This window comes from Mustela nivalis (genome assembly GCF_964662115.1).
Source record: "Mustela nivalis genome assembly, chromosome: 1".
Lineage (NCBI taxonomy): Eukaryota > Metazoa > Chordata > Mammalia > Carnivora > Mustelidae > Mustela > Mustela nivalis.
The window spans coordinates 114,207,356-114,218,090 of record NC_139020.1 but is presented as its reverse complement, the minus strand read 5'-3'; positions in this window follow the sequence as shown (position 1 = coordinate 114,218,090).

Genomic DNA, 10,735 nt, shown 5'->3' with positions numbered 1-10,735 from the left:
GTTTTTTGAAATTAACCTAAAAGGACATGCAAAATCTATTCAAAGAAAATTACAAGCTTCTGATAAGGAAAAAAAAAATTACTTGACTAAATGGAGCTTCTGGCTGGGAAGATTCTACAAGGTAGATGGTACAAAAACTCATGCAATCTTGGCCATATTAATACTCTGCTTTAGAAGGAGGGCAATGATAATCCTGTTCTCCCCTGAGCTGCTCAGACCACACTCCAGGGGAAACCCAGACAAACTAGAACATGTCAGGGGCTAGGAGGGACCGGGAGGCTGGTAACAGGTCTGGAAACCATGCCATACAAGGAACTGAGCAGGTTAATCCAGATGTTAGAGAACTGGGGGCATTTCCGCTGGGGAAGAGAAGATTCAGGGGTGAGGTCAGAAGGCTGTGGCACAGAAGTATTAGACTAGCCATGTGGGACAACAGTGATGGAAAATTATAGGCAGAGAGATGTCGGCTCAATCAAAGTAGCGGTTCTGAAAGTCAGAACTATCATTGATCTGAATTAAATAACCTTGTGAAATAGGCAGAGTAGGTGATATTATCAAGGAGATGAGGAAGGGGTCCACAGACAAAAAGGATTTGTCTGTAATCACTCAGGAGAGGCATAAGGGACTGTGCATTCCCAGTGGTGGGCCTGGTGCCCCAGAACTGAGTTTAAAAGATGCAGCAAAGCAGGTGTGAACAACCAGCAGTGAAGAAGTCACAGGAAATCTACCCATGTCAAAGCATGACGAACAGCTCTGAATATCCTGTGGAGAGAAGGCTCAGGCAACGAGCAATGATTTCCTATGGGAAAGTAATGACTTCTGACAAGAAACAGGGATCAGGAGAGCAGGAATTTCTGACAGGAGACCAGAGATTTTTGACAGGAGAGCAATGGTTTATGACAGGAAAACAGGGATTTCCTGACAGAAAATGTTGATTTCTGACAGGATGTTAGTGGACTTCTGACAAGAGAACAAAGATTTCTGAAGAGAGTGGTGATTTCTCTTAGGGCAGTGACTTTTAAAAGAAGAGTGGTCATTTCTGACACAACAGTGCTTTCTGACAGAAAAATAGTGAATGCTGATAGCAAGAGCATGGATTTCTGACAGAACCTTAATGCCCATTACACAGGAGAGTAGTGATTTCTGACAGGAGGTCTTTGACAGGAATGAAGGTGTTGATTAGGAAGGACAAAAAGCAGCAGCACAGACGAAAGGGGAAACAACAGGGAGAAATGAATTCTCTCCAGAAAGAGCTGTTGGTCCTAGGTTCTAGTGGGAGGGTTCATCAGTAATAAGAACAAGCTGGATCAGGGAAGGGTCAGACTGGGCAAGATCATGGGTCCAATATTTCATTTAACAGAGGGGGATTGAGTGGGTTGGAGGGAAAGTATTTAAGAGATTTATATCAGAGAAGCGAGCATAAGTGACTAGGAAATGCACTGTCACCCAGACCCTGGGTGGAAGTGGAAGAGAAGGGGATCTGGTTCTTTTTCAGTTCCCCAAACCCAGAAATCACAGACTTGGTTTTGATTCAGGAGATTCTAATAAAAACTTTTGCCCTCTTGATTAATTATATATTCTTGGCTGAGAGAGCAGGATAGGAAAGAAGAGGTCTGTCTAAAGCTGTGGTCCTAAAGTTATCCAGCATGCTTGGAGAGAAGTCCGTACTGTGGTAGAGAGGAACATGAATTAAAGGAGGAGGATGTATCCATAAAGAGCCTCTGATATAGAAACGTTAGGCTGACAGAATCCTGCTCAGAAGGAAAAGTGATTTTCTTTGTCCCACATTTACCACCCAAGGCTCTGAGAGCTCCCAGGCTAGACCCCGAAACCCAGCAGGGTCGTTTGTAGGATCCTTTTCCGGCAAGTGGTTATGTTTACTGTGAGCAAAAGCCCAGCAGTGCACAAGCAAAGCAGATATGTCTCAGAGGGAAGGAACGCTTTTTCTCTCAGACTGAGCTCTCATTGACCCCAGCTCCAGGCACCACGTTGACCACGTGACTGGATTCCTGTGGGCACTGAGCGCTAGGAGAATTCTAATTGTGCGGATCCCCAGAACAGCTGCAGCATCCCGAGCCAGGAGCTCCAGACTGGTACTTCCGACCAGATGCCGGAGCTCAGCGCAGCTCTTCACACTCAGCCCTGCAGGCCTGCGGCAGAGATGAGCACACAAGGCCTCCAGCAGAGAGCACCCCTCTTCCCCCACAGACCCACCTTTAGCTCTCTCTGGGGGTCCCTACCACTTTCTTCCCAGACCCCCAGGGCCTGGTCTTTTCTTTCCAGATGCCCCACCTCGCCACCCTCTGGGGTTCCCTTCAATCCTGGATTCAGATGAGGATGGAGAATTCCCCAGCTTCCCCCCACCTCCTCCCACCCCACTCTTGATGCCCCTGACTGGCCCTCAAGCCATTTTATTGCTGTGAATATCATAATAAAATTACAGATGAGAAGCAAATTGGAGACTTTTTTTTTTTTGGTAGTTTCCATGCCCAGCATGGAGCCCAATATGGGGCTTGAACTCACAACTCTGAGATCAAGACCGCCCCCGCCCCAGCTGAGATCAAGAGTCAGCCTCTTAACCAACAGAGCCACCCAGGTTCCCCAAATTGGAGACTTTTTTAATCTAAAAAAAAAAAGTGCACTTCTGGAAAAAATGGTGATTTTTCTCAGGACATTCTATGCAGCTGGTCCTGTCTCACTTTGAGAACCACTGTGATAGAGCTTCCCAGGCAAAGCCCTTTCCTGAATTTCTGCCTCAGAAGGCAGGTGAAATCTCTCCTCAACAGCGTGAACCAGGAAGCCATTGAGAGCCTATAGGTCAGTCCTTTTCTGTGAAGACTCACCCTGTCTTCCTAGCTAGGTGACTCCGGACAAATTGTTTCACCTCTGAAATCTTGGTTACCTCATCTATAAAATGGGGACAACGATGCCTACTTCACATAATTATTGAGCGATTAACTGAAATTATATATATATATATAAATATTACATATTATTACATAAAATATATAATTATATGTATGATTTATAAATCATATCTATATTTGTATGTATGTATCTATCTATAGCATATCTGGCACCTGCAGGCTGAGTCTTTTTTGCCCTGGCTTCTCACCGGGTGGGAAGGGGAGTTGGGAGCCATGCCCTTGAGGGCAGGGCTGCCTCAGGGAGGTTGTGCACTTTGTGTCTGGCCGAAGGCTCTGGGCTAAACCCCTGGGTGGAGGCGGCCATACCATGGGCACTCCGCTCCAAGTCAGGTGCCCTGGGTGGGGTTTTTCTGCACAAAGGCCGTGTCCCTTTGTGCACAAAAGCACCATAAGGGCACCATAAGGGCAAGCCGCAGCAACTGGGTGTCTGTGCCAGAACCAGACCCACCTGCTGGGGGAAGAGAGAATGGCACTTCGAAGAGAAGCATTTACAAGAACCTGGAGGGCCAGGTTCTTCTCTCCTGCTTGTCCTGGGAGGCCTTGGGGAGGGAGAGAGAAGCTTTCTCTGCTAGAGGTTCCCCTTTTCTCATAGAGGGGTCTCCCAGCGTGGGGGCTAGCCTGCCCACACTTGGGCTCTGGCAACCATTCCTCCTCTTATCAGGGTTCCCATTGGCGTGATTTGTAGGGTCTCAAACTCAGAACCTCAACCTTTATATCCTAGGGCTACAGAAGAAGAGCCAACGGGGATTTTTTTTTTCTTTCCCCCAGTGGGTTAAGGACTAAAGGTGGACTTCAAGGTCCTAGCCACCCTGAAATGCTGCAGTCTCAGCATGCGGCTCCCAAGGGAAGAGGCTTTCTGGGCCGGGCAGTCTTGATCATCACCGCTCTCTGTCTTCATGTTTGTTCACATCGTTTGTAAGACATGAGACCAGGCACAAAGGTGGTTTTTTGGTTTGTTTTTTGAGAGAGAGAGCACGAGTAGGGAGGGGCAGAAAGAGAGAAAATCTCAAGCAGGCTCCATGCCCAGCGTGGGGCTCTATCCCACCACCCTGAGATCATGACCTGAGCTGAAATCAAGAATCAGACATTCAACTGACTAAGCCACCCAGGCACCCCCAAGGCAAAAAAGTTTTAATTCATACTCTTGTCTCCCAGAGTTAATCTGTGTGTTTCCCTTTCGCTCTGCTTTCTCGTGGGTACCCAAGGGCACCCCCATTCACAGTGACCAGAAAAACACACTCACAGAAACTGCACGGCCAAGGCCTAGACACAAAGGCTGAGCATATGCTTGCAGAACCAGATTTTCTGCTCCCAAAGACCAGACAAACCTGTGCTTGGGGAAGCTGGAAGAGGTAGCTGGGCCCAGACTGGAGGAGTGAAGACACCTGAGTCCTTGAGGTGGGGGAGGGGCGGAGGAAGAAGGGAGCAGACGAGAGGGCACTCACATGGGGCTTGGTGTAGGGCCCTGTCCACCATCAGTGCTGGGAGCTTTTAAGGTCTGGAACAGCAAATGGTGGCCTTGGGAGCCAGGAGTAGAGATGAGGCTAACATGGAAAACCTTGCCCCTAAACAGAACCAGGTGGAGATTTCTCTATAAGTAGGAGCAGTGATGGACCATACACTGCTAAGGGGGTGGGCCATGGTGGGAATGCTCTCCTCAAATGAAGGACTATTTGATGGAAGAATAGTATAGAAAAAGTGGGAGCCATTTGAGCAAAAATACTCAATTTATCAGCACAAAACTAACTGAATTTCTCAGGTAACTGGAATATCTTTTTTGTACCGTTTTTAGGAAGTAGAGGTATATAATAAAGAATTGAAAACAAATCAAGGATTTTTTTTTTTTTTAACAACAAAACAGCTTCCAGGAACTCCCCTGGCCAGCGCAATCCACCCCAATATACACTTTGATGATAGGAACAACTGATGTTCTAAAGGATGACCCTTGAATCACTAGGTCATCAAAAGCAAGTTTCAGTTCAATCAGCTGCCAGAATCCCTATTTCCTTTGCATTATGGGGAAGTAGAGCATGACTGTATTTCTAAATTAACCCCAATCTCCTGAAATTGATTTTTCAAGAATTCTAACATCCTCTGAATAAAGGCAACACTGTACAGAAACAGAATGTATTACACATTCAGGAATGAGTTCTTTTGAGAAGAACCTCATGTGGTTGCATCCTGCGGACATTTCCCTGGAATGGTTTGTACCAGGGGTCCTCAGCCTGGGGACTGGGGAGCATTCCACCCCCTTCCCCAGGAACTACTGGACAATGTCTGGAGACATCTGGGGGCATCACAACTAGGCATTTGGAAGGGAGATGCTACTAACCTCCAGTAGGCAGATATACCAGAAACATTGCTCAACATCCAACAATGCACAAAGCAGCTCTCCACGACAAAGAATTATTGGACCCAAAATGTCAGTCGTGCTGAAGTTGAAGAATCATGGCTCAACATGATGCAAAAAAATGTGAGGGCCGGTAGGGTAGCTTCCCCAAGGCTACTTACGAGCCCTCTGGGCCAGGCTCAGAGGCCTGCCTTTCAGCCATCCCTTGGGACTGGTATCACCTTATCTAAGCTCTTAGGATGGTTCTAAGATCTAAAGCGGGGAAATTCATCTGCAGTAAACCGTAACAATTGGTATGTCTGGCTACTCTCTGCAGGCAGCGAACACCCTCAGCGGAGCCCATGGTGAGACAGGAGCTTCTCCAAGGGAGCAGAGAAGGAGTCTCTAAGGTCCACGCCTGTCTTCGTTGGGCAGGACCAGGAGGGTGCTGGGTGGAGCTGCTCCTGCTGGCTTCCCCTGGCAACCAAGTCTTCTCCAGCCCAGCACCCTGTTTCTTTGGATGTGTTAATGTCATCTGTAAAGTCTGACTTTGACCTGAGGCCAGAGTCTACTTAAGATGATTGCATTACTTGGCTCCGATCCCTTTGTTATGTTTACATTGTACACTTTAATGCGGGAATTCCCTGATCTGAGAGCAGAGGGAATTATTTCGGGAAGCCAGCTCATCTCTGAGTGCCTGAGGGTTCAATGGCTAACATGGTTTGCTCTGATCTAGGACCAGAATTGGTCAAAAGTATTTCTATGAGGTAGTAATTAATAAAATAGAAACAATTGGAAAAGTGGTCATAATTCCTAAGAGCTTTGTGCCAATATATATTTTCTCAATAAATAATAAAAATATAACTATTATCATTTGGGACTGGGTCTGGGAAGTATTTGGATGATAAAAAGGAGGACTATCCTGGAAAAAGTTGGGAACCACTGGTTTGACACTCAGAAAGTTAATTTCCCATAATTTTGAGTTCTCGAGCAGGGAGACAGCACTCCAGGGTTGCCTTATACCCCCTATGGAATCTGCTTACTCTGTTCCTAGGGGAATAACCTTAACCTCTTGCATGCTTTGCAATTTCTAAAACATTGTCATATCCATTATCTTACTGGCTCTTCTAGCCACCAGTGAGGAAGGTAGAATGGGGCCCTTCTATTTTAGGAATGAGGTCAAGGTCTGGATCTATTGCTTGTAGGGCTGGGTCCTGGACCTCATCTTCGGACTTGAGACCCAGAGCTCTATCCCCTCCTCCTGAGTTAGTCACAGAAACTCTGGAGGGATCTGACCCACCAAACACCGAACTTCAATCCGTAGTAACTGGTGGATGAAGAATTACCAGAAGTACTCATGAGCTTTGATGAACTAATCATTCCATATACTCCTGCATCCCAGTTAGTTTGTGAGAATTTCACAAAGGTAAAAAAATAAAATAAAACAAACCAGAAAATAATGAACAACCCCCGCCCCATGTTAAGTCGCCATGAAAACCAGGCTTACCTTAAGATCTATATTTGGTACAATTTTCTGAAATTCCCCTTGAGGATTTCAGGTGATTCTGGAGTTTTCTGAACCTCACTCTCTAAATCTGAAAATTAAAAAAAATGCTGAATGAATCAGATATTTCTGCATTATTTTATCTTTGATATTGTTCACCTAAATCTATGAGTTGTATCAGCATCAACAAAGAAAGAACTCTCCAGAATAAATGAAAGACATTCATGTTTTCATCCAGCCATTTGGTCATTCAACAAACATTGATCAAATGTTAGGGCACCATCCTACGCTCTGTGTAGAGTACAAGACTTCAAATCAGAAAAAGTCCATTGAGCACAAACTCATGCAATGAACCCTTATAAGGAAATCAAGAACAACTACAAGAAAGTCATTATGACTGGCTTATAATTGATGCTTTAATCCACTTTTGACAAGGAGTAAGGGCTCTTTTATTGGAATGTAAAGTATGCAGACTAAGAAAATTTCCTGCAAGTGACTCAGAAATTCTCTGAATTCTAAACAAGTACTCAAATGGCTATAGTGTTCAGAGAAAACGAGTAATGAAACAGTTTACTTTCAGTTCTTTGTGATGAGCATCTAAAATCTACAACATAAAAATTTCAAAAGAGCTTCCAATGCAACAATCTCAAGGGCAAGGGAAAAAAAAAATCTTCATTAGATTTAATCTGGAGTCTGGTATTGACTGCTGGCCACTAAGGGACTTTCTTCTTGTCTCAAAAGTAACATGTACCATACACTTCCATCATTCACACAATATCTTTTCATTTGATCGAAAAGTAGCTATGTTTTACTTGTTAGAGGGAGATGAGTTTGATTTGGCAAATGGAAACCAAGGAGGTATGTCTAGAAGGATATTTTCACTGTCGCTGTTACATGGAAGATGACAAAATTAGGCAGGAAATTACAAAAGCCTGATGCAAAGGAGGAAATTGCTTGTGAGATGTACAGGTAAGGAGGGTACACCGAGGGCGTGCCCCAGACAGACTGGGGGGCGGGGAAGGCCCCAAGTTACTCTGTTCTGTTTCTGAGCATCACTCAGGAAACCAATACCAGGTGCCATACGCCCTGAGTACCGTCACTGAGATGGGTAAGACACTGCCCCTGCTTTCGAGGTGCTTATTGTACTTTCAGGGGAGACCCTGCCAAATAACTAGAGAGTTCCAGCCCCTTGCGATTAGGACCTCAGGAGGCTGGTATGGGGATTGTGTGAGCACAGAGCAGGGCTCTCACGCTGAGGCTGGGGGTCTGGGGTCAAGAGCCTCTCTGAAGTGCTCTCTAGAACTGACACTTTACATGCCACTGTGAAGAGAAAAGTAAGTATAGAATAACAAAGCGTAATAAGAAATCTTTCAGAGGAATAAACAGGACATGAAAATACAGTCAAATCCCCTGCTGTCTTGATTCAATTGCCCTTGGACAGGGAGACAGGAAGACAGGGAGGCTCCGGGGTCGGCAACACCTTCCTCTCAGCAGGTTTGCTCAGGTTCTTGGGAAATCTCCAGGGATGTCCACTCTTCCCATTAGCAGTGCCCTGGGATGGAGGATGCCCCACACTGCACGGATATTTACTATATTGGATTACAAAGCCGAGTAATTGCCATTTAAGTTTCAAGTCATGGTGAGGGCATTCATCGGTGTTTTTGTTCATTTGTACGGCAATTAATCTGTACCTAAATTAACAAGAAAAATGGTTATGTGATCCGATAGAGTAGAAATGAAGTTAAGAAGAGAATAACTTCATCTGTTTACCTTCCTAGCCAGGTCAAACCACCCTCTTCCTCTTTTCACTGTTGTTTATCTCTCCAGAGAAGGTGATGTTTAGACCCGAAGAGTGGGAACAAGTTGTGCGTGCTGGTCCCGGTCACGGGTCTGGCCTCAGAGGCTGAGGACAGGAAAACGAGATCTGTGTCATGCAAAGTATTGCTGGCATGCAACGGCACTGGCTGGTCACTCCTGCAGCATGCTCCCAGGCAAGGCCAGGAAACAGGCCCTCTGAGATTGTTTAAGGCACAGAGAGACACAAACCAGCCCAGAAGATGTTAGCATAGGACCAGCCAACTGGAGCTTTTGGGCAGCATATGGCTGGCAGACACATTTGGTTTGGCATGAAAAGGTTTTTAAGTCTTTGGATTTGTTTCCAATGTTTAACAGTTAGGATATTTCACATGAATATACGATCTCCGATTCTTTTTGGAAAAGTTGGAATATTGTTTGCACCCCATCTACGTTCCCACCTGGCAACACTTGCCCGGAGAAGAGCAGTCACCGTGCCGTGTGGTCACGCACTGCTTGCCAACGGAGTGTAGCTCCCATCACTCCCTAGTGTCCGCCACTGGGACTGCCTCCCTCCCTTTGAACTCGTTTGGCTCCCGTAGGATTTGAGTGCTACCACTGTCTCAGCATTTGTTTCGTCACTTAGAGAAGTAATCTGCTTTGCTCACTCTTTATATCAGTCTCACTTTTTAACTGTCTGGAGCATTTTTTTTTTCAGAGTTTGCATGTCTTAGACCTGAAAGGTATTCCCTGACCAAGTCTTATGCCTGCTACTGTGTCCTTTACATTTTTTTTTAAGATTTTATTTACTTATTTGAGAGAGAGAAAGAGAGACAGAGCATGAGAAGGGGGAGTGTCAGAGGGAGAAGCAGATTCCCTGCCCCAGCGGGGAGCCTGATGTGGGACTGGATCCCAGGACTCCAGGATCATGACCTGAGCCGAAGGCAGTCACTTTACCAACTGAGCCACCCAGGCATCCCATGTGTTCTTTAGTTTTAATGTTGAACCTGTGGCCATAGAGCCACGCACCTATCCATCTAAACATCTATAACCTAGATCTATCCCTATAAAAAGTGGAAGCAGTTCATCTAGCTGTCTCGTTTAGGAACTGAAGCTCAGAGAGGCCAAGTGACTTCTTCAAGGTCACACAGCAACTTGAGACAGAGCTAAGGCTAGAACCAGCTCTTGTGCATTTCCTCAGATGTTTCAGGCCCTTCCGGGGTGCTCACTCATGATCCTGCACGTCCCAAATCAGGACTGTAATCTCCCAAGTCATTGTGCAATCTTAAAGTTTGAACAGTATAGGCCTGTTGGGCATGGCTATCTGCTCTCTTAGATGGCCCCTGGTGATAAGATATGGCGTTCAAACTTAGTTTCTGATTTCTGTCTGTTGACTTCTGGGAGCTTTGAACTGGGAGTGAAGCCAACTGGGTTCAAGGTTTGGCTCTCCCTCTTAGCAGCTGTGTGATCCTGGGCAAGTGTCCCTGCCTCTCTGAGTCAGCATTTCCCAACGGTAGGATGGAATGCCTGCCTCACAGGGTGTTGTGATGATCACAGGACCTAAAAAACATATACACAGGAAGATATATGGGAGTTACTCTCCCAGGGCCTTGAACTCAGCTATCAAAGAATCTCAGATTCCCGCCTTTTACAAGTGAAGCCACAGAAGCTCAAGGAACAGTCAACTGGCCAGCTCCTGGCAGAGTTCAAATTAGCAAGCAGGTCTCACGTCTCCCTGACCACGACCACAGCTGGACTCGAGGACCCAAGTTACAGTCATGGGGGCCCCAGCACGTGGGGAGCAGAGGCGGACCCACTGACCCGGGTGTGTGTGTGTGTGTGTGTGTGTGTGTGTGTGTGTGTGTGAAATGCTCTCAGTTCCCCTCACCAAGGTCAGCAACAGGAGAGCCCCCTTCTCAGAAACAGAATCACTCCCTGGCTCTTATTCTGAGAACGGAGCCTCCCACCCCCCACTTGCTCTGATTCCCAGTCCACGGGCATGGGCTTGGGGAGCATTATACTATACAAATGAACACTGTTTTTGCAAATTTGTGGGACCTGCCAGCCCTCGCAGTTTAACTAAATCTCTGCAATGACATCCAGGCATGTTCTGCATTAAATTAGAGCTGGTAATTTTCAGAGGGAAACAGCTCTGAAATGGCATGAAAGAAGAAAATCTGT